The sequence below is a fragment of the Chelonia mydas genome, chromosome 2 (assembly GCF_015237465.2).
Source record: "Chelonia mydas isolate rCheMyd1 chromosome 2, rCheMyd1.pri.v2, whole genome shotgun sequence".
Lineage (NCBI taxonomy): Eukaryota > Metazoa > Chordata > Testudines > Cheloniidae > Chelonia > Chelonia mydas.
The window spans coordinates 178,591,692-178,616,592 of record NC_057850.1 but is presented as its reverse complement, the minus strand read 5'-3'; the positions used below and the strand labels follow the sequence as shown (position 1 = coordinate 178,616,592).

General features: G+C 38.8%; 1 protein-coding gene across 19 annotated transcripts in view; it reads left to right on the top strand.

The window, feature by feature from the left end:
- Nucleotides 1–1,135: 1,135 nt before the first annotated feature.
- Nucleotides 1,136–24,901, top strand: part of ARPP21 (cAMP regulated phosphoprotein 21) — a 171,724-nt gene continuing 147,958 nt past the window's right edge. For 9 of the 19 annotated variants that reach the window (XM_043540686.1, XM_043540677.1, XM_043540685.1 and 6 more), the window contains exon 1: nt 1,168–1,588. The gene's annotated coding sequence lies outside the window, so the exon portion shown is untranslated. Of the gene's footprint in view, nt 1,797–3,318; nt 3,591–24,901 lie in introns of all 19 variants that reach the window. The other 10 variants (XM_043540684.1, XM_037890122.2, XM_043540675.1 and 7 more) reach the window with 9 other exon arrangements.

Genomic DNA, 24,901 nt, shown 5'->3' with positions numbered 1-24,901 from the left:
CTAGACAAAAGTGAACAGCATATTTCATACTATTTTACTTGTTTATGCTGTATACTTATTTCCTGTTTGTTTTTCATATATAGGATTACTAATTACAGCTACTACCGGAGGCTTCTGTCTCCTTTCAGGTTATTGTAATATGGGGCATTGTACTATATACACGATTATTCACAGAACATGCATTTCCAGCAGTTGAATTGCTGGATCTGCTCTAAATGATCTATGGCCATTACAGCTGGGACTGTACAGTGCAGCTATAATTTTGGTGCATATTAATAACATGTAGCAAAGAGGTAAATGCCCTTTCCTCTGCTGGGGGGCAGAATGATCGGCTGGATGTATTCACCTGGGCAAACGGGGCTGCAATTGTCAAAGGGGTGATCTATTAGAAATGTTTCTCCCTGCTTTATTGCGTGCAGCAAAACTCTGAAAGAAATATGACCAAATGAGAAACTAGCTGCAGCCCTGCAGAAGTGGGGGGAGGGAGGAAAAGAGGGGATCATTCGTGTGCCCCCTTTTCAGGGGGCTTATCCGCTCCCACCCAACAACCTGCTGCAGTGTCTTTTTCCTCCACCAGTTCCGCTGATCAGTGCAGATGCTGTCAAATTTCACGGAGCACCACCACCACCACCACTAGTAATTAATCCTCCTCTCCCCAAACCTGTGCTAAACTGTCTTCCAGCCTCAAGGGGCCACTTTTTTTTTTTGGAGTGGGGTGGAGGGGCGCGGAAAGGAGATGGGGGGTGTCAGCCAAGCCCAAGAAATTGCCCGAGATTAATGAGCCTTCTCCTTATTAGTGTGTTCCTGGGCTTTGTTTGCTCGGGGCTGGGCGGGGGGGGGGGGCAGCGTGAATGGATGGCACAACCTGCAGGAAACACACACACACACACACTACACGCGCTGCAGCTCGGGCAGCGCCTCTCCCGCTCCGCGGCGTGAGGGTGAGGAAGGGAGGGGGCGACCCGGCCAATGGCAGCGGCCGCGGCGGAGTGGCTGGCAGCTGCGGCGGCCGGGGTCGAGCCAGCAGCATGAGCCCGGGCAGCGCGCGGGGAGCGGAGCGGAGCCGGCGCGAGCAGAACGCGCTGCCTCGGGTCCCAGGCGCCGCGCGCCGCAGCGTGGGCGGGGAGAGGGAGAAAGAGAGGGAGCCTCGCGGGCGGGCAGCGCAGACGGCGGGCGAGGCGGCAGAGGGGCAGCGCGCGCGCGAGCGAGCGAGCGATCAGAGCCAGAGTCGGGGCTCGAGCGAGAGGACAGGCAGCGAGAGAGGGGTTAGCGCGGGGCGGACAGACAGAGGGATACATAAAGGGCAGGGAGAGGGAGGGACAGACAGCGGCACAGCAGCGAGAGGGAGACAGAGAGGCAGCGGGAGCCAGCTGGGCGAGTCAGACAGACCCACGCGCCCAGAGAAGTAGCGTCTCCTCCCGAGTAGCAAAGGGGGCGAGGAGGAGGAGGAGCAGGAGGCAGAGACCATGTCTTTCAGGAAGACCGCCACTGTACTGTAACAGCACCGCAGCTGCAGCAACATAAACACACACGCCAAAAAAGCCCCACACCGCCCAGAAGCTGGGGGCAGATCCAGTTTGCAGGCAAGGTAAATCCAAAAAGCTGTGGACCATCCGTGTGGTGTGTGTTCTTTGTTGTTATGATGTTGTCTCCCCCACCCCACCCCTCGCATGTGTTTTCTGTCATTTTGTTGCAATCATCCGCACCCTCCCCCCAATTTTTAATTTTTGAGGCCAGCGTGGCTTAAGTGTTGGAGATTGAGGAGCAGAGAAACAGGAGCTGTGCATAGAACAAAGGTTTGTGTTTATTGCGTGCAATATGCGATGAGCTATGGTGACTTCAAGGCTCCTACTTTAAGACGAGATATTTACAACAGCATTAGATTCACATTTTAGTGGAAGAGGGGATATTGGTTCTGCAATTGCTAGACTGGTAGCTGAGTATTGCACAGGAGCACTGTAGTATTTGGGTTTTTACAAAATAAAATATGAATTTGCTATTAAAAAAGACTGTTTTAATGTATTTATTGATGGTGTATGTAGTGTTCTTCTTCTACCTTGTGTAGCGTTCACATGGAAAGCTATGGACAGATGTTTAGAAAGTTTTCCTGGTGAGGTCGGACACATTTCTGATAGCTAAATATAAAGTGGATGCTATATGCAGTGTTATTATTCAGACGATAAATGTTTCATTTGCGTTGCATAGTAAATAACAGATGGTAGATAATTTAAGGATTATATTAAAACTGGGGGGAAATACAAACGTAAAGATGATCAAAGTGGTAATAGGTGCTGCAGGAGCCTCCAGGAGCATTGCTTTTCGATAGGGCAGGTTGGGTAATAGTAGTTCTGTCCAATTTTAGTAAGTTAAAATAATTAGCCTGAGTCTGCTTTTCAGAAATTGAGTTCAACCTTATCGAGAAATTTAAAATCTGTATTTTAATAAGAAATACAGAAAGACGTAGTAATTCTAACAGCTCTTTTAGTAATCAAAGCTTTAAAAACTTACCCACTGATTTGTGAAAATTAATGAAAAAATTGGAATGATTTTTGCATTATCTTTGATAGAAGAAAAACATTTGGGACGGTTTAATACTTGAGTGTTCCTAGTGGGTAGTCATTTTGTTTGGCAAAACATGTACCATGTGCTTTGTTAGCATCATTATTTTATAAGATTGTGATCATGCAAGAAAATAATAGTCTGGAAACCATATGTTTAATGTTAAAAATTTTAGCTGTTTACCATGTTCATAAATAGTGAATGTTACCGTGCTGCTACTGTTTATTAAAATTTTGCATATTTGAATGTGTATTGTTTCAACTGCATTGTTTATAGATATAAACAAGGCATGCACTCATTCAGTGCACCCATTCTTGTGCAACTTTGTTGTTGTTGTTTATTTTACTTACTGTTTCAACCACCTGGAATATCCCTACATTTCTGGTTCATGTTTCTGTAGTGGGTCTGTTGTCCCCCCGCTCCTCAGGTGTATACATTGCCTTTTTAAAAAAAATGAATCCCAATGTTACTGTAACATGACAGTCCTGTAAACATATAGAGTGATGAAACCAAATGAGTAGATATCAACACAGTAGGTGGGTTGATTTGCCGCTGTGATGCTTCTGGCCACTGCGCTTAACTAGATGTATGAATCAATATGTATTTCTCTTACGATCCTCCAAAATTGACTCTGCAAATTTTAACCAAGTACAAACAATTAAAGTAAGTTGTTGGGGATGGGAGGGGGAAAAATTGTTAAACTGGCCTTCAACTTTTCAGTCACATAATTTAACTGCACACTAATTTTTGTTTTAACAGTCTTCATCATGGATCGAGGCAAGTTTGTGTGCACAGTTAGGCTTGCAAATTACTAATCTCACCTTGACTTTGCCTCTCAGTTCCCAACTGAGCATGGTTACCTTGAGAACTGTGGCATTAGCACTGTTAGAGCATGCTCTGCTTGGGAGTTCGGGTGTGTTCTATTTTTAATGCTATTTAATGAAGAAGCTTCTCACTCTGCAATGAAGGATGCATAATGGAAGAGCAGAGCAATGGTTGGTTATGGATACTGAAAAAGGAAAATTGCAAAGGTAAAAGCAGACAATGAGATATGGTGATTAATATTCAAATCCTTTCAATATATTTATATTAGTCTAAGGTAAATGAAAATTCAATTGTAAGAAAAGGCTGATTGATTCGATGTTTCAAATAAACGTTTTTTGGGGGGGTGTTTAAAAATAAAAAAGTACCTTAAAAGTTGTAGAAGATGTAAACGGTGGATAAAAATTGTTGCTTTATGGAACTGTTGATTAATCTGTATATTCTGACATTATACAAATATATTATCTAAAGAAAATTATGCCATTTTGATGCAGATCATTTCATGGTGAAATGTTTAATGAGAAATAACATTATTTTAAGAAATATTTTTAAATGTACCTGTTTTCTTGTGAATTTAGTGCTTACTTCTGTTTAAACATTGTACATTTTATGGCGATAGCAATCAGAAGCAGAAGTTTCTGAGTTTTTCTGTCTTTCAGTACTTAAAAGTTGTTTCAGTGAATATCGCATAGCATGTAATATTTTCAGAAAGCAAACAACTCTAAACCTGGAGTGATATATGTGAGGAAAAGAAAATACCTATAGACTTATTACAGTGAATATCATTATGCAAATGTCTTTAGATACTCTTTTAAAATGCTTTTTTTTTTTTTTTTTTACGGGGAAGAGTTTCATAAATCTTAGCCAGAAAAATATTCACTGGCTATTAGCAGCAATCCACATGTCCAGCATCGTATAAAGAGCTAGTCCTTGATTAAAGATGTCACACACAAAATAATTTTGTTCCCCTGCTACTGTCCCTACAGTATTACAAAATATTGGTCTAAGTAGTTTTTGAAAGGTCCAATCCTGCTAACATTCGTGAAGCTAACCCTTAAATCTGTGTAGTCCTGTTGATTCCCTTGGGGTTAAGAATGCAAGTAAGGGATGCTCACTTTAGCAAGGTTTTGTGAGATCAGACCCTAGGAAACAAAATGACATAGACAATATAAAGAACAGAATTAAATCAATGAGAACATTAACACAATTCTCATTGTAGGAAATAACACAAATATAGTATAAAAAAGTATCTTTGAAACTTGATCCACGCAGAGTATTGAGACACCAAATCGTGCTCACTCTAAGGATTCAAGTTATCCCGAAGATATCACTGGAACTACTTGCGTGAGTAAGGCAAGCAGCAGTTGGCCTAATAAAACACTAATATGGGGTAGCGAAAAAAAGAAAACTGAAAAGATATAAGAAGTTTTAAACTACAATACATTCTTGGTTTCCACCCAGTTAAAGGATAGTATGGTTTAATCAAGTATTTTAGCTTAGAATTATGAGTATACTCATTGAGAAAGTGATTCTAGAATTAGTGTTCCTTTTTAATCTGGAGTTCCTTGTGCACACAAAGCTCCCAGTACATAGAAGGAATGCGGGATCTTGTCCAAAGGTTGCATCAATGTCACAAATACCGGGACGAATCTTTAGTTGCTGTAAATTGGCGTAGCTCCATTGACTTCAGTAGAGCTGTGTTGATTTGCACCAGCTGATGATCTGGCCTGCCATTTATAATGTTCCAGGTTCGACTATCCAGATTCACATTGAGTAGCAGCTTACTCCATGAGTAGCACCATGGATTTCTGTGGATTAGTTGCGGAGTAAGGAACTATATAGTGTATGCAAGGTTGGCAGTACCTGGCATATAGGGAGTAGTCCCGAAATAGTGGCTTGGTACAAAGCTTGTTGAAGACAATGGGAGTCTTTTTAGCCCAATGTCTTTATTTAGATGTAAAGAGAATTTGAAACTCAAATGATCATTTAAAGGGAATGCTATGAATTTTTAAGGAATTTATTATTAAAGATTGGTCAGTTGAAAAGTAATGTAACTGCAGTACCAATCAACTTGCAAAATCTTTTTGTCCCTTTGCTCATTCATTTATTAGATGTGAAGTTTTGTTCTGTGCAGGTAGTAACTCAAGCAAGCGGGTCATTGGTTTTTCATCCTGAAGAATGAAACATATATTAAATTAAAAGGAATAAGTGCGAAGGATTGTGTAAATTCCAGCGGAAAGTGAGCGGTTCTGAAGAAGTCCTAAAATACTAGATACATACAAGCATATCTTTGCATATGGTAATGTGCACTTCTGTAGTACTTTCCATCCCAAAGCTTGCTTAATTAAGCCTTACACCATCCCTGTGATGCAGGTAAGTATGACTTTCCCCATTGTAAGGGTGGGCAAACTGAGGCACAAAGTGATTAAGCGACCTGTCCAAACTCCCATAGCTAGTTTGTGACACAGCCTGAAAAAGAACCCTGTCCCAACTCCCATTCCTGTGCTTTAATTACCAGACAATGTTTTCTGTCTTATTGCTGTTGGTTTGTTTTTCAAAGTTTTACCACTTTTGATATGCTGAAAGATGGCTTTCAGAAAGACATAGATGAAAATAAAACTACATTAAAAATCACATGTGTATAGTAGTACAATTTTATAATGAGTTTTGCTTACTTTTTTTTAAATTGTGCCTAACTGGCAAACAAGGCACCTTTGACACAAGTAATCAATGGTATGGATAACTGATAATTTTATTTTTTTATGGATAGCACATATATATTCCCATTGGTACGCAATTGGATAGTTGATAATTCCATGTTAAGAAATGTTTCTAGTAGGATACTTATTATAGGGCAGTACCGCAAACTCCACCGCAAGGTTAACTGCTTGCTAGCTGGAAAGGTCACCATTATAATGCTGCCATAATTATGGTATGTGTGTGTATGCTTTTCTAGAAAAATAAAAGACAGGTGAAGATTATGGTACTGTTTTTTATTGGGACAGTGAATAACTTACTTGTACATTCTGTTCTTGTGGAATTTGTACCAATTTGTCTATGGAGGCCCAAAATACTTAGGTATAACATTTACATACAGCTACTTGTATTTGCTTGACTTGGGTTTCCAGTTTGAATACCTCCAATTGTAGATTCCATGGATTAGAACAAGTGGTGGATGTACACTACGTAAATTTGTCAGTAACATTTTCCTGCATATGGTTTCTCTGTAAGTATAATGTTTTCTATATCTTTCCTTTTAGCTTGATTTTTGTTTAGAATCTAAGAACACACAAAACATCTACACTAATGCTTAATGTTTGCCATATCTGCTCATAAAGCTAATGAAAAGAGACTGTGGCTGAGAGTGACACTTCTGCAAAAAAAATTCCACAGGGTCCTCATAAAATTGTCTTAACACAAGCTTTTTGTTAATTATATTACAGTTTTGTGTACCTAGCTCTTTCTTTTATTACACAGTTTCCAGTCTTTCCAATAATACTTCAGTAATAAATCCTTTAATTTGTTGTAGGAGAAGGATATTACTGGAAAGCTGTCCCTTTTTAAAATGTGTTTACTATTTTTGATCATACTGTGGTATATTTAATGGAATTACTTTAGATATATCTAGACACCTAAATAATATAATAAGCCAGTATCTGAAAACAAATTGTCATATGATTGTTTATTTGCATTTCTACTCCTAAATTAACTCTTACTAATGGGAAAGAAATGTAATGTAGGGAGACGGAGAAAGCCGGAATAAATAAAATAAACAAGACTTTATAGGCATCAGTTAAGGGGATTTTAAGATTAAGTGGCTAGTCACCATTGTGATAAGCATGGTTGAAAATCTTAGATACTGTAATCTGTTTTTCTACTACATTCTCAAGAAGCCATGAAGTTTTTTTTCTATACAGATATAATACAACACAATTTTAACTGAAAAACAAACACACGCACACGCAGCAATGTCTGGGAACACAGTTATGGTTTGGATAGCTAGTGTTGTTGTAAAGCAATGGATTTCTGAGTAATTTGTAAGAAAATATAGGTTTCTAGATGCAATAACTCTGTATCACTGTTCTCATGGCAAAATTTCTTTGTGATCGTTCACATACTGTATATTAAACTGTGTGAGAGGAAAAGTAAGGTTTTTTTGGTAAGTGAAACACAAAGAGCTGCCCACAGAGAAACTGGCACATTGTTATTGTACTTGCAGTGAATAAGACATCTGCTTCTGATCTTCCTTCCAGGTGGTGATTCACAATTTAAAGGGGGGGCGGGGAGGGGGGAGGCAAGGTACTAAAAAACCCCAACCATCAAAAAAAGCCCTCCAGTATCTTAGTGCTTGTTGGTATGTTTCCAGTTTTGTTTTAGGCAGCATATCAACTACAGGTACTGTATAAACATTTAATAAATATTAAAGCTGTATGAGCTTGGACAAGTCCCCCAGATGTGTAAAAGCTACCTTTTTTCTAAACCAGAAGTCCTCAAGCTTGTGAATCGAAGGAAGGCTTAACTGGACAGTGGAAGAGTGTCGGGGGGGCGGAGGGGGAGAATCACTTAAATGCACAATTTTTGTTTCAGGCACACAAAGTTTTGCTGTCTTTGTCCTGTTGTTCTCACTCTATGCTAAAATACCCAAATCAAATATGTGAACATCCAGTTGCTTGCAGGCTTCTTTTTATCCAGTACCTAATTGGCAAAAAGCAGTGATTTCACTGGGTTTGTGAAAATAAGGCTTCTGAATTTAAGGACAGGTTTCAGAGTAACAGCCGTGTTAGTCTGTATTCGTAAAAAGAAAAGGAGTACTTGTGGCACCTTAGAGACTAACCAGTTTATTTGAGCATGAGCTTTCGTGAGCTACAGCTCACTTCATCGAATGCATAGCATATCGTGGAAACTGCAGAAGACTGAATTTAATGTGAATCCTGCGATCAACAGCACACTTGTACATCTTAATTTCCTGTGCATTGCAGTGTTTTTTATATTTTTGTCGCCTTATGAGTTGAACTCTTTGTTATATTGAACACAGTAGATATACTTAGAACATACTGCAAATTCTGTCATTTACAGCAATGGTTTTTTTTTCATTTGTGGACCCCCTAAAAATTTTTGAATGGAGATGCAGACTACTTTGTAAATCTTAGACATAGCCTGCGGACCCCTGGGGGTCCATGTACCACAGGTTGAACACCACTGATTTACAGAATAAGGATCAGATAATAACAGCTTTACTCATGGTGAGTCTTATTGACTGTAATGGGGCTTCTTGTGATGCAATGCCCCGTTTAGGATCAGCCAAGGTGTCACAATGTGGCCCAAAGTAAAGAGAATGTGACAGAACTTTTTCTGATGAATGAGACTATAATGTGTGAATTACAATGATTAGAGCCATGATATAAACTTTATAAGCAATACTCAAATTGTTCATGTTCAGATGAACCTTTCGCTGTGTTGGGTTTGATAGTGCGAGCACTTACCTGATCAATGTCCCATTGAAATCAATGGGGAATTTTACCTAGGACATCCTGATTTGTCATCTTGTATTAAACATTATAGTAATGTGGGTTTTAATAATGGGGATGGAGAATTTGGACAGTGCAACCATTCATGTTGTTGAACTTTTTTACTTTCAGTTGCAGTAAAGTAAATACTGAATTGTTGCGGTGCAAACCAACCTTTAAGGTGTGGCGGTCATTTGAGCGCACAATTTAATTATATTTCTGTTTAAAATAATACTCTTCCATTTCTGAGTTGAAATGCCACCTTCTAAATTTATTAGCAGAGGCATAACAATAAGAATAATTTTGAACTAGCTTGCTTAATGTGTTAGAAAATACTCGTCATGGAGTCAGAAAAGTTCATGTCCTAAAAGCTTTAAGAGAAACCCATCAAATGAACTGTTCACTTTTTACAGTAGGCCACTAATTTTAATGTGAATCCTGGAAATGTATCTGATAGTTTTATCACTTATAAATCATGCATTTCATAATCCATGATGTTTTAAAGGAAGGAGGTTTGACTTTCATGCTTTCTGTATTCATTTCAGAAAAACTAAGACCAACTTCAAATGATTGATAGAAAAAAATACATATATCTATAAAATAAGCATAATAACTTGGAAAAAGGCATATTAAAGTACACTATCAGAATATATGCTCTCATTTATCTGCCTCCAGCACAATATAATCCAAAATATTGTAGACAATTGCAAACCCGTTTCTGATTCTGATAAAATTATTGCTGGGGAAGGAGATCTTTCCTTGCTGTAATGCATAGGACAAAGAATAGGTCAAAATAAATTAGTAAATTTTATCATATTTGACCAAGGTATATATTTGTGAGTCCCTCTCTGTTCTCCCAATATATTTAGTTACTATGGTATAATAATCTCACCTACATATGATAAATAACAGGAAGGATTACCTAGGACTACTATGTAGGCTGCAAATGGAACTAAAGAATCATGTTTAGAGATATTAAAAAAATAAGTTAGCACTGATGTGTCAATGAAGACTTTGGATTGCATTACGAGAAGTAGTATAGGGGTATACTCTGTCCTTGATCTGTTCTGTTCATGTTGAGGGAGCCATATACTCGAGGTGACACTTACCCCTGCGTAAAAGGCCAGGATGAGGTCTGTGCATAATGTATTGCCAACTGTATCTATATAAACTCTTCCCCGCTATGACTTTCCAGTGCTAATGGAGGAGTTGGGAGCACACAGCAAGTTGTGGGAAACAAATGCCAGTGCAGCATTTTAGCCACTTCTAGCTGTGCTGTTGGAGAAGGGGTGTGTGTGTGTGTGTGTGTGTGTGTGTTTGGGCGGATGGTGCAGAGAGCATGGATGGCAGTCAGGTTTGAGCTCTGGTTCTCATGGATGCTCCGTCTCATGGATGGCAGTCATGTTTGAGCTCTAGTTCTCATGGATGCTCCGTCTGCTCACCTTTTAGCTTGTCCTCTACTGCATTGCTACCATTCCCACAATTCAGGAGAAGAATATGGCAGCATATGCCTTTTTCAAAGCCGTGTGTTTCTTTGATGCATTTATTACTCCCCATGCATATGTATATACTTTTTTTTTTTTTCAGAAAGGAGAACAGAGGGGGACTCTCAAATTATGATTGTTCCTTTACATATAATTTATTCAAGAATGTTATGGTCAAAAAATCATTACTAACTTTATTCTCTGTCATTATGTTCAATATCCGGGGGGGATGAAAAGCCAAGATGCATTTTCTTTGGGCATCTTGTGTCCTTATCAATGTTGCAAGCTGCTATATATCTAAATTCAATAAAACAGTATCAATACTTATCAGAAAAAAGAAGATGCATTGCACATTTTTCTCCTTTGTTTTTATTTTTTGCTGATAAATAAGATTAAGCAAAATTTGATAAATTTCAACAAGTTCTAATCAACTAAGAACCTAGACAAAACTACAGCAAACATATAATTCTTTAGTCTTGCCTTAAATAACACAATAGATGGGGCACTTCCAACTGTAATTGGTATTAGTACAGAATTTATTAGCCAGAGAGTATAGCTGCTAAATATTTGATTAGAATATCAGATTAGAACAAGGAAAAATCAAAAAGTAACAATACATATTTTTGAAGCATGATTGTTGTTTTCCATTGAAGTGTGTTAGTAGCAGTTAGAAGTTCTCACCAAGGTTGGGGTTCTGTTGTGCTAGGTACTGTAGAAACACATAATAAGACACAGTCCCTGCCCCAGAGAGTCTACACAACAATATAAATGGACAAAACGGACAATTGATGGGAGGAAGCATGTACCATTTTATCCCCATTTTACAGATGAGGAGTCAAGGCATGGGGAGTCTAAATAATTTGCCCAAGGTCACATAGGAAGCATATCGCAGAGCTGGGAATTGACCCCAGGTCTTCTTGAGTCTCACTCCAGTTCCTGAGTCACAAAACCTTCCTTTTCTTTAAGGATCTCTGAAAAACAGGGGTGCTGGAAGAATTTGTATAGTTGGGTTACTGAGAACCATTGAACCAAACTGTAAACCCTGTATATGATGGAAACAACTTCAAGCCAGGGGGTGCAGTAGCACCACCACTATCCGTAGTTCCAGCATCTATGCTGCAAAAATAAAGTAAGTTTAAAAAACAGAGAACCTTACATGCTTAACATTTTAAAAAAAAATCATAAATTAAAATCCTTCATCTACATCCTTCTGCCTACTTGTACCTGTGTCTCTACTTCCCTACCAGTCCCCTCCACTTGTCTAACAATCTGTTCCTTCATGCAGTCTTACTACCCTTCGTGCAAGTGCTTTTTCCTTTGCAGATTGCGCCACTTGAAACAGCTTTCCTTTATCTCATCAACTCTTTAGCACTTTTCAAATATCTCAGAATTTATTTTCCCTCTTTTGCTGATGCCTTTTAATTTTTTCTCTGAAATTAGTTACATGCCTTATGTTATATTTTATTCATCATACAATGAACTTACACTTATTTTGTAATTTAATCCAACGGGAAGTCCTAAATTATTTAACTCTTTAAAGCAGTATGGGATGCAGTTTGTTCTAAAGCATGTTATACAAAATATTCCACCATGCTCCAAAGAGTGGAGGAGGTTAGATCCGCAGGCTCTTCATGTTTGTTTTGTTGGATCTTTAGGAGGAACCATGGTCTAACTAAAAATGTGCATTTTCTCCAGACAAGTTATTTCGGATATGTTTGTCTGTAAAAAGGAAGATCTTACAACTGAATTTTTAAGGAATAATTTATGCTTTGGAGCCTCTTCAGATGTGCAGCTAAAATTAATTTGTTTAGCTTCCATGAATTTTTATATATCTTTCTGCTAACGCGGAGATCTAAATCCAGATTCTAGAAGTCAGTGAAATCATGTGGACTTATGATGCTTCTTGGAGGATTTTGTGTCCTGTTGTCTCTATCCATTAATGTAGGTTATTTTCTCATTCTTGATCAGTAATGTTTGTCATATCCCTTCATTTTACTCAGTTGCTCAAAGAACAAAGTAGAATGGAAATGACACAAAATTGTGACAGGTTTCAGAGAAGCAGCCATGTTAGTCTGTATCCGCAAAAAGAAAAGGAGGACTTGTGGCACCTTAGAGACTAACAAATTTATCTGAGTATAAGCTTTCATGAGCTACAGGTCACTTCACGAAAGCTTATGCTCAAATAAATTTTAGTCTCTAAGGTGCCACAAGTCCTCCTTTTCTTTTTACAAAATTGTGAGAGGCTATTACAGCATTTCTGTAATGTGAAAGGCATTTTACATAGAAGCTCTTTGGCTGTGGACTGCTCACTAAGGTGTGGCCATGAAATGCTGCAATTGTTACAACAAAACATAAAATAATGGTCATATGCAGTGTATTTTTGAACTAGGTGTAGTTTGTAACTTTAACTGTCACTTTTGGGTAATAAGAATTGGGTTAAATTATTATATGGAGATTTGTTTTGTATTATATACCATATAAATGTTGGATAAACTTAGATCCTGCACCATTAATTGAAGATTATGCATGCTTTACATAACAATATAATAATTAATAATCATAGTTACTATGTGGACCTAGGTTATGTTTGTGTGGGGTGGGGGGCAAGCTGACTAGGAAGCTTGTTCAGGATTGCACAACCTTTCAGATATATGATAGATATCAACAGTTAAAATAGAGATTAATGGGCAGTGGTAAGCCATACCACGTTTCAGAGACGTGTGTAATTAGAAACCCCATGTAGAGACAAAGATTCACAAAAATTGAGCAGCAATGTCCAGTTGAAATTTTATATAGAGATTTGCCATAATTTGCAAGCTAGGTACGCGGATCTTTGAAAAAACAGAATTTGTTTATAGTGCCTAAGACTCAATCTTTAAATCTAACTTTTTTTCTCCTACCCATTTTATTCCTTTACTAAGATGTAGCAGGAGAATTCCTTGTTTTCAGCTGCCAGTTCACCAATTTAATTTATTAACTTTTTCCGTATTCTGGTCACTGAGAGTGCCTAAATAGCTATGCATCCTCTATACCGTTTAATTCTGGCATGAAAATAACACAGACTAGTGACAAGAAGTAATAAATAGTTGAGGGGAATTGTCTGTTGAGGTGAAATAGGGGAGGCATGGATGATTTCTGTTGTGGTCTGATACCTGGCTGGGAGTGATGCAGCATCTATTCAGTTAGCTTTAATATGGCATTGAACGGTAGGCCTCTCTGAGGACTAAATTCTGCCACCTTTACTGAATAACCCTTTGTTTCAATGGGATCACTTGCCATTAAGGTTCTACTCACCACAGGTAAAGGTGCCAGAATCTGGACTGCAGGAGCAACATACTGATGGAACTCTAAAAAGAATCCTGTGCAGTCCTTTACTAGACTGATAATTGTGACATCAGATCTTGTGAAAGTGTGTACATGTTGCGGAGTCATACTGATGACCTGGAAGAGGCTGGTGTGAGCTGTTTTTAAACTCCGGCAACCTGCAGGCCCTATAAAGGAAAATGTCCACTCTTATTAACAAAAATGCAAGTCTCTAGCTGTATACCTTGCAAAGATAGACTTGGAAATGTTAATCGATATAAACCAAATGCTATGAATGAAAAGAATATGCAACAGGGCTCCAATTCTGTAAACAGGAGGCTGGTATAGTTTAAAGATCACACTCTCTGCACACATACTTGATATAAAATGAGTAAATTAAGTTTTGAGTGTATCCCAAAGGATAAACTCACTAAGCCTTTCCCAAATCCTCATGCCAGTCCTATGCATAGTGGAGTGATAATCATGGACAGAAATTAGACTACATTTGAGGGAGAAAAACACTTCTTTGCAGCCATCCCAAAAATGCAAAAGGCTCTGTTAAAATTTTCAGCGCTATCTGAGTGTACCCATATTGCTGTGAGTGAGGCTGCAGCTACAAGGGAACTACCTTTTTAGACACCGCCCTGATGTCCCCCTGTCTCTCTAGGTGCAAAAGGGAGATGAACCATGTAGTCTCTGCAGCAGCTACCCCATCCCTCACCGGCCACTGCAGCAGCACGCTGGGGAGGGAGAACACGTGGGACCAAACTGCTGCTGTACTGAGTGGGAGTTCACTAGCTGCTTCTGCAAATCTCATTCTCCATTGATACCTTCCTAGGCTCATCCAATAGTATGAAAAACTGGTCCTGGAAAGGAGCCAAGGAGACCTGCTCCTCCACCCACTATACCATTCCTGTGTTGCTAAATGGAAGGGAGTCCCATTATGGAAGAGGGGGTCACCCTTACAATACAAGAGAACAAGGAGCATGCCTGATTCAAAAGGATATAAGATCTGAAAGAGGGACACATTTAACTTCCATTCGCACTAGTATGAACTATGAGATCTCCAAAAGGAGACAATCCCAGTGTAGGGTTGTATTAGTAAGTGCAGGTGTGGAGTATAAGCATAAGGAAAATTCAAGGAAGGATGTTTGTTTCTGTGACTTGACTCATCTCAGTAAATAGAACATGAAAGTGAAATTCTGACTACTTAGTTGACAATGATCTTGACAAGAATTGTCTGTGGTGCTCTTTGCTGCTCTCTGCATCTATTAGCTCAGTGTTTTGACTCGTGTGTTCAGGATCCTGAGTACTTTTGGTCCATTTGTTTTGCTCTTAAATAATATATAATCACTGTCTGCAGGGCTCATTATTAATGATGTCATTGCCTGCCTCCTTGTCTGTGGTATTTATAATATTCTTGGAGTATTAAAATACATCAAGGACTTTATAGTTTATAGTCAGAAATTGAAATGGTCAGTAGCATACAGAGAAAGGGCATTCTTTTGGAAATATTTCAGAAAAACACTTTGTTGTGGTACTTTGTGTGGAGTTTCATGAATATATTTCCTTTTACTGAAAAGGGATGTGGATGGTCACTAAGAAAAATAAATTAAAAAAAAAAAAAAAAGTACTTGCGGAAATCAGGCAGTTCTGAGTACTCTGTCTCCTTCCCTCTCCTCAGCATGGATATCTTTTACAGGGACATTTTTTTCCAATGCAAGTATCTTAACAATATGACTATCTTCAAAAAAGAGTCCTTGGCAACAATGTGAATGCTTTCAAACTATAGTCATGGCATTAAACATGGAACCCTATACCATGCTAATACCCTCAAAGGGACACCTGTGAACATGCTTATTTAATGAAGGGCCAGGTCTCCACCAGTGGAGGTCAACCCCAGTGAAGTAAAGACTGTCAAACAGGGGTACTGAACAATGTGAAACCCTTCAAAGAGGGGGTCACAGCCGTACATGAAACAATAGTGCAGAGGGAGAAATCCCAGCAATGTGAGTCCTCATTGTTCTGCATTTCCTTTACAATGAACATCCTTCTGCACTGGATTCTCTTTTCTTCATGAAAAATTTTAGAATGCAGGATGCCCGCTGGGAAGGAGAATAGGACTCCTCCTACCACTCTACATCGTCAAGCCTTTGAACAAGGGTCCCTCTCCAGAGGGAATTTAGAAGAATCCTAAATGATTTGATTTAAAACAAACAAAGATGTATCATCTGCATCATGTATACATCACAGATTAAAAAAAAAACAAAAAACAACTAACCGACTATAACAGCAGTTCTCAAACTGTGGGTCAGGACCCTGTTTTAATGGGGTCGCCATGGCTGGCTTAGACTTGCTGGGGCCCGGGGCTGAAGGACTTCAGCCCTTGGCTGCAGGGCTCAGGTTACTGGCCCCCTGCCTGGGTCTGTAGCCCTTAGGCTACGGCTTTGGTTCCCATACCTGGGGTGGGCACAGGCTTCGGTCCCCACTCCTGAGGTAGTGTAGTAATTTTAGTTAGAAGGGCATTGCACCGCAACCAAGTTTGAGAACCCCTGAATTATAACCAGATCAAAGAAAAGTATGTTTGTACAATGTCTAGGCAATTTGTGGACAATTAGGACAAAATCAATTGCACAGATGAAAATTTTAGAAAAGACTTTTCAAAAAGCTTTGGGAATGGAATAGATTGAAAGGAGGATTGAAGTGAAATTCATCATCATTTACTGATTGCCATGCTCTGGCATTCAGACTTTCCAAAATATAGTACTCTATTACTGAACACTCCTGTTGTAATTAGGCATCCCAAATATATCGCAAGGACCTATTTCCTTTTCCTTTTAATATCAGAAGCCTAAAACATTGCAACTTCAAAGAATTCTTGAGAGAAGTGAACTTTTGGATGACACATCAGGGTCACCGAGTAAAGAAAACAAAAATAAAGAGCAGTGATATACTGATCTTGCTTTAGATAACTAAAGCAACATTACCAGGATATTTGCAGTATTCCCTCTAAATACTATTTGCATGCCTATAGAAGAGATGTTGATATTGCTGCTTTCTTTCTTCCTTTTTTTTTTTTTACTGTCAGTATTATGATGCAACTTTGAACTCTCTCTTTAGCTCTCAAGTCACTTAGCTCTTCCAGCAGCACAAGTGAGGCATTGTTATAAATAGCTTTTAAATTCTATTTCAATCTCATTAAACATGTAATGATACTTGGTATTATATTGTAAACAGCATTTTACATATATATTTGTTGTGTGTGCCCCTGTCACCTTAAAAATTGCATATTAAACTGATAGTGAAGAGAAGAAACATCTATGATTTTTTGTCCCTGGAACAGGTAGTTTTCCCATTCTTAGTTTCTAAAGCAGTTTGGGACATAGAGTTTAGAATATATTGTTCTCAAACAACAAATCCATATATACTAAATATTTAATTATCTTCCCTGCAACAATTTACCTATACCTACTGGTGTCAACATATGTGTTATTTTTTCTCATGTAAACATTTTATGTTTTTATATCTAAGCATAAAATAATTATTTGTTTTACAGTTGTTTTTTTTAACCATCAGTTAATTTTCAAATCAAACATACCAAATAATTGCAAGTATAATCTGGATGGGTGTCGTCAAATCCTTGTTATAAACAGGGCAAATTAAACTCCATTGGAGAGAGATTAGAACAAGAAGCTCTTGAGGTTAGAACAAGAGTTTGTCTACCTCTGGCAGGAGCAAAGGTCCCAGAACCTGCCTCCAGCTTGAGCCTGAACATCTACATTGACTTTGACAGCCCGAGCCCCATTAGCCTGAATCAGTTGATGCAGCCAGCTAAGGGTGTTTAATTGCAGCATAAACATACCCTAAGACTTATCGAGTGCGTAAATGCATTAAAGCACAAGTCTTGGACTCGCTGACATTTGAGGACTTGACTCAAACATCAAAGAAGTCACGGGAGTCTTTCAGTTGATTTTATTTCAGCTTTGGATCACTCCTCAAGTGCATAGTCACACACATCAGGTACCTATACTTAGTCCATGTAGGGTCATTTTTCAAAGAATGCCTTTCAAGCATGTAAACATTTCCCACAAGTACAAATTTTAAGTGTTCAGTGCAGTGTAAGTAATGGATTTTATGCACTCCATCGTGTGCTTAACTGAGTAATCAGGTGCTCAATTTTGCAGAGCACAATAAATTGACAAAAATATTAGGGAATTTTTTGATACAGTTGCAAACCAATCACTGCCCTCTTGCTTATTAGCACAGGAATCCCCTTCTATTTGCGTCCTTATTTGCACTTTGTGGATAGATGCTAAATAATTGCTTCCTTTGTTCAAACAAATAACGGCTTTTGTAATTAATTGCAATAAAAGTTTGTTTTACTGGTGCTTAGGACAAAATATTGATTACATTAATTCCCCCTTAATGTCTCACAGTTATTAATTACAGTTTCTTGACAAAACTGTACTTCTGAAATAATTGCCCCATTTTAAAAAATGAATGTGTGTGTTGTTTTTCCCCCCCCTTTATAATCTTTTTCAATGTATGTAATGATTATGTATGTAGGATTTGGTAGCTCCAATTTAATGCATTGGACTTTGTGATATCTGAATTTGAAAATCCACATACATTCGTAATGTGAAATAGTATTTGCCAGTGAATGAGACTCTTTACTGTTATGTATTTTCAAACTAGGGTTTTCTGTGTGACTTCTTAATATGTTAGAACTTTGTTTAAAATATCATCTATATCATTGCTATAACGTTCTATAGGACAAAGAGCCAGATCCTTCAGTCCACACTCAGGTAGAACTCCTGTTAACCTTAGGCTGAAATTGTGAAATCCTGGCTCCATTGGAATCAATGGTAAAACTCCTGTTGTCTTGATTGGGGCCAAGATTTCACCCAATGTCTTGACCTAGATACATCACTTAAATTTAGGTGCCAAATTAAGTTCTTAATTGTGTAATTGGGTTGTATATGTTCTTGCTGCTTAGATCAATGGCCTGTGGATGAAAATGTTTTCTTTCTGTTCCCATTAACCCACTCAATAATTCTCATTTAGGTGCACAGTACTATAGTTGTTATGCTCTTAAGTGGCAATACTGCTTTAGGTGCAGATGGAGCCCCAGCATATTAACAGTTTTAGGCATCTGTAAGAGGGTCTTGTCTCATCCTATCTCAGAGCTTGCCTCTGCTTCAGTTTCCCTCCTGGCCCAGCCTGACTATGCTTTTGAATTGTGTTCCCCTTCTGGATCTGCTTTATTAACATAAAATAGTTTTAGTCAAAGCCAGAATTTCCTAGCCTTCTCTTTCAGGCACATCATTATTCCCCTGTTGGTCTCCTAATTCCCTCTGAACAGGCTTTTTCCCTGTGGCTGGTAAGGAGAGCCTAGTTCACTGACTCTTCTGACATATCCCTGCATCCCTCACAGGTTTCTCTCTTATATTTCCCCTTGTATCCAGTCATCTTCTTTCCAGATCTTTTTGAGCATGGTAGCTTTGCTAAGTCTCTCCAGAAAGATATTCCATTCTCTAGGTTATTTTAGCTCCTATTCTCCCTCTCTGCCACAGAAGCTCCCCCTTATAGGAAGCTTTAGCTCAGACTTTAGCTTTACTTGATGCCTGGTAACCTAATCTAATCATCAGCCCAAGCAAAGATCCATCACCTGTGGGGTGAATAACTAGGCACAGATGGGGGTTGAGCCCAATTCCTCTGAAAGGGCCAGACCATTCTGTGACAGCATCCAGGATATCCACATCTATTTTTGAAAATGTATTATTTTTGTATTTGCAAGCAAGAACAGAAGAAAACCAATATACAAGAGTAAAGAGTTGGCACAAACTCAATAGAATATGAGAACATTATTGTAATAAATTTTAGTTCTTTAAGTGTAGTATTTCCTCATTTTTCACTCTGTATCAGTCAATAGAGCCAAAATGTAATGTTTTCACATTACAATGAAGTGTGGATTTAATAACAAATTTTTAAGAAACGCTTCTCAAAAAAAACATGCAAATATATGAAAAGTAAAATGTGCACTCAGATTGGCTACAACTGCTTACACAGACAGCAAGCAAACAGCCAAAATAGGTAATTACATGGGTAAATAGCTAATCTCTATGTGCAGTTGTGGTGTTTGGGCACACAGATATACTACTAGATCTTGCAAGATGCTGGGAGCACTCTGGCTTGATCCAGCAAAGCACTTGTGCTTAATATTAAGCATGTGAGTAGCCTAGTTGGCTTGAAGGTGCATCTTTACCCCTTCCCCTTCAAGTAGGGCAGGATTTTAGCTTTATTAACTAGCACGTAACTTGCTGTAATCAATGCGTATATTGTCACAATTCAGTGATAATGTCCTTTTTCGTCATCTACTTCTGTCCGAGCAATATCTGCCTCACCCTGCTCAACCATAATCTCCTGCATCCAAATCCTCATTTTTACTGTTCCTAATTACAGAAGATGAAATGTTATGTTAATTTGTTTTGTATGGACAGTAGAGCCCATATCTTCAGCTGGCGCAAACTGACATAGCTAATGGAGTTTACGTCAATTGATGATCTGGCCCCACAATCTTCCTACCAGTTTCTAGGGGTTAGTTTGTAACAGAAGACACAAAACTATGATTAAGGGTGTCAGTAATTACCAAGTAATGGAAATGGACATAGTTCCTCATTTTTTCTAGGGAAAAAAGACACACACACGTAGCCAAATAAAAAGTAGAAATTGAAGAGAAACACAAATAAAAAGAAAAAAAGTATTATTCTAATTAGGAACCAGAATTCTTAAAAATCATATCCAAGATTCAACTAAAGTAGGCATACAAAACTGATGTGAGTGCTGTAATCCAAGTAAAACTGTTAATATTGTAGGATAACTTATTGCTTAAACAAAGAGACAGCAACTTGTTCTCCTCTTAAGGAGTAAACTTCCTTGGTGTCTTTTTTTTTTTTTTTTTTTTAAATTTATTGCTTTTAAGATGCTCAATGACAGTGTCCCAGGCTTCATATAAACCTTATACATTCTCTCTAAAGTAAAGTAATATAAACTGTCTAGGGCAAGCATTGTAGGAAAATTAGAGGTCCATAATTAGAGTGATAGATCTTCATGGCCAGTCCATTTCAGGAGACTTGTTTTTCAAGAGACACCCCACAGGACAAAGCCAAGCCAGTTCCTGTGGGAGATTACCTAGGAACTAAAGGCCCCCAGAAGATATTGTGTAGGAATTACAGGGATGTTGCCATCACCATTTTACATCTGGAACCAATAATCAGCAATGTGGGACAACCCAGAAACAATGGAAGAAAGATCCAACCTGAGTTTTTCTCTTAAGACACAATTTTGAGTATAGAACACATCCAGCAAAGCATTTGGCAGCGGAAATAGGGGCTGTACAGTTGAGTTTATGTTGTATCTCTTACAATAGAAATACATTTAATGGACTTAAACTATCCCTCCGGATGTCAGACTCTACATTACTTAGTACATTTCCCCCCGAGCAAGCCGGAGAGATTCCATAGAGTTGTGGCTTGGAAGCTTGTCTCTCTGACCAACAGAGGTTGGGTCCAATAAAAGATATTACCTCACCCACCGTGTCTCTCTAGTTTGACTTCAAATGATTTCATTCTTAAATCATGACTTAAGAGTTGTTTCAGGTACTACACTTGCTTCCAAGTCCCACTACCAGTAACATTTTCCTACTTGACAAAATAAATATTCTGTCATCTGTTGCTATGTGAAAGATCTCCATAAACAACAAGGGAAACTAACTTTAAAGGGGAAATATAAAACTGATGATACACAATGTGCTGTCAAATGCACAGAGTAAAATTGGAAAATATGAAAGAACGTTTTCTTCCTAACTTTTCAACTTTAGTAATCTTAGGTGCAACTTGTCACAATATGAGAGGAAAATTTGCAGACAGTTGCGTGAGTTTTAAATTGATGTAGCTCATTAAAGTTTTGTTTTTAGTGTGCTGAAATGTCAGTGTCTTTATTTATCAGCAGCCCCAAGAATTTAGCAAAGTAATAGCCTCTACTGTAGCTGGTAATGAGGTGCTGGAATCAGAAATTTAAAGAGCTACTGTATGTCGTCGGCATAAAGGATAGATATAAGAAGGGCCAATAACAGAGGCAAAAGGGGACACCAGTTACATGTTGAAGTGAAAAGACTGTGCGGCTTTTCCCCCATTTTAATCAATTGGATCACATTTATATGGTACCCATGACCTATATGAGCAACAAATAAAATTATGGAGAAAACAAAACCGTCCACAAGAAAAGGTGTCTTTCGTCTCTTCATTTCCGTCGGCTTTCAGATGTGGGTGAATAGTCTGTGTTCAAAGATTGTATTTATTTCCTGGTGTCATGCCTAACAACGGGGTTTTATCAAAAAGACGTGCCTTACGCTTCAGCCTGAACACAGTCAGGCTTGATTTCAGTCTGATCTGTTTCTCAAGGAGTTTGATCATGGAAGCCTCTCGGCCTCCAGCATCTGGTAGTCTAGACCTGGACTTTCTTAAGTTGCATTGTTCCTTTGGTAGTGTTGGAAGATCACAGTAAGAACAGAACATTCAGATTTGTTCTGAAGTAAATGGGGAACCAGTGCAGATTGGAAATCACAGGAATGGTGTGTTCATTTTGCCTTTATTGTTCATTACGAGACGTGCTGCCACATGCTTTATCGGCTTCACTCTCGTGACTGCTGAATTCAGCCCCCAGCAGAACAAGTTGCTGCAAGCTATGCTGGAGAGACTAAAGTGACTATTGCCATGACTAGATTCTTGCCCAAGAGAAAAGAGTACAGTTTCCTAGACAGCTCATGATGGAAGAAGTCATTTGTCACCACTGTGGTCATCCTATGTACGAGTGTTTTGGCGAGTCCATGACACTGAAGCTTTGTATCATTCTAACAGTCTGTTGTCTGATACCTTGAGTCCTGGGGAGCTGAGAATATCTGCAAGTTCCTTAAAGCATTTCTTTCTTCTGCCTTTCTTGGGTGGAGCTTTTGCCTACTGCTGTTGATCAGTCTGATGATCCGAACCCGCCAGTGGGATGGACATTTTTGTATGACCTCGGTGGAACAGGCCACCTACGGTTTAGTGTCATCCACAGATCATTAGCACATAAATCCATGGCATCTGTTTTCTCTGTGCAGTTTTATAGAGGTGTTGAAGAGCAGGTGGCATGACAAGAAGCGTACTGGGATTCCATATAACATGGGCCAAAGAGGGGCCCGTTGTGATCTGAGAGCATTGAGCTACCTACTTCTTCAAAGTCTGATGTGCATTCAATTGACTCCATAGGATCAATTGCTGTTAGTATTTGATACATCAGCGTAGATGAGAAGATAATGCTTACGCTCCAGCAGGGCCATTTTTTTGGTCATGCTCTTGCCTGTAACCTGATTCTGAGGGATGCAGGATTTTGTAGATGATAGTCTATTAGATCTTGGATGCCAGCTGCTTTGAAGCCTTGCCATGAAAAGAGAGTCAGGAAACTGGGCAATAGCTGGTGAAGTCATTGGTGTAAAGTGTAGGTTACTTCAGAATTACTGTGTTTGCCTTCTCTGAAGGAGACATTAATGTTCTCCCCTCTTGGGGGTCAGACTTTTTTTTTTTTTTTTTTTTTCTGGACTTCACCAGCCACAAAATGTAGCAATTATAGATTCACAGATTCCAGCCAGAAAGGACTGCTGTCATCTACCCTGATGTATATCTCAGGCCATAGGGCTTCCCCAAAATAATTCATAAACATTTTTTCCAAACTAGATATAAAAATTGTCAGTGAAGGAGAATCCACCATGATCCTTGGTAAATTATTCCAATGGTTAATTATTCCCACTGTTAAAAAAAATATACCTTATTTCCAGGCTGAATTTGTCTAGGTTCAACTTCCAGGCATTGGATCGTGTTATCTTTCTCTGCTAGATTGAAGAGCCCATTATTAAATTAGGTTCATGAGTGATGGGATGAACATTCCTCAGAGCTGCTGGGGCTTCTGTTTCAGTGATAGTTCTAAATCCATCAATGACTAGGGAATAGGTATTGTTCCTCTGTCTCTGTGAAGTAGGATGAGAGAGCTATTTTTGGAGTGAGTGAGACTTGTGCCTGTGCAGGTTGTTGTTTTTTCTGCATAGGAGTGTTGTTGTGTTGTACTAGCTGTTATTTGGCTGAAGCAAACGTGTTTAAGAGAGGCTGTTTTAGCAACCTTTATAGCTGCAGCATGTGTCTTTTGGTGGCTAAGTGGGTTTTGCTCAGTAGGTACTCCAGCCTTCTGCCCTGTTGTTTCATTTTCCATAGTTCAGACAACTGTTATGACCTCTAGGAGCCAGTTTTAGAGCCAGTTCCTCCCATGTTTCAAACAGAACTTGGCTGCAGTGGTTTTTTTTTTTTTTCTACTTTGCCAATGCCTTGGTGTTTTGGGTGGGTGGGTTTCCCCTGCAAAGTCCTGTTTTCCAGAATCAAGATTTCTGAGAGAGAATTAATTTTGATCGATTTAGTCATTACTTTTTAATTACTTAATCTCTGTTTTGAAGAGATGGTGGTCTGGCCAGAAGAGTGTTATGTTATCCACCATTCTGCAATCTAAATCTAAAAGGAAGGCTAGTGCATGCTGGCTATGTAGGAGAGGTCAGAGCGAGCCCATATTTGTCAAGAGAAATAGGAGCCCTTGGGCTATTCTATCAGATGAATTGCCCCCCCCCCCCAAGATGTTGAAATCTATTAAGCTAATTAATCTTTTATGACTCTTAACAGTTGTGATAGAACCCCTTTTAATTCTAGGAGTCTTGCTAGGCCAGTGGTGTTCCTCTTGTCTATGTATTAGAAGAATTCCTGGTTAGTTTGGGGTGTGTTTTGTGTTGCTGGATTCACATATAACATGGGCACAGTTGTATGTCTTCATTAACGACAACTGAGCTTTATGATTACTATATAGAGTTTGAACACACTTCATAAAATAGTCTGCAAACCCAAATCTGCTCAGTTAGGTGTGACTTGGTCACAGGTATTCTTTAATATCTGAAAATGCTAAAGTGGACTTGATTCACTGAGCTGCCTGCAGCAGCACTCTGAATTGCCGTATCTTGAACATTTTGTTTGCAAAATCTGTTCCAGGGTGGCAGAAAACTCCTTGAGTATTTTATTAGACTTTTCCTTGGACTTGTCCCATCAGGAGCCCGCTGTGGTTTGGCTCCTGAAATCAGACATCCCAGGATCTAGG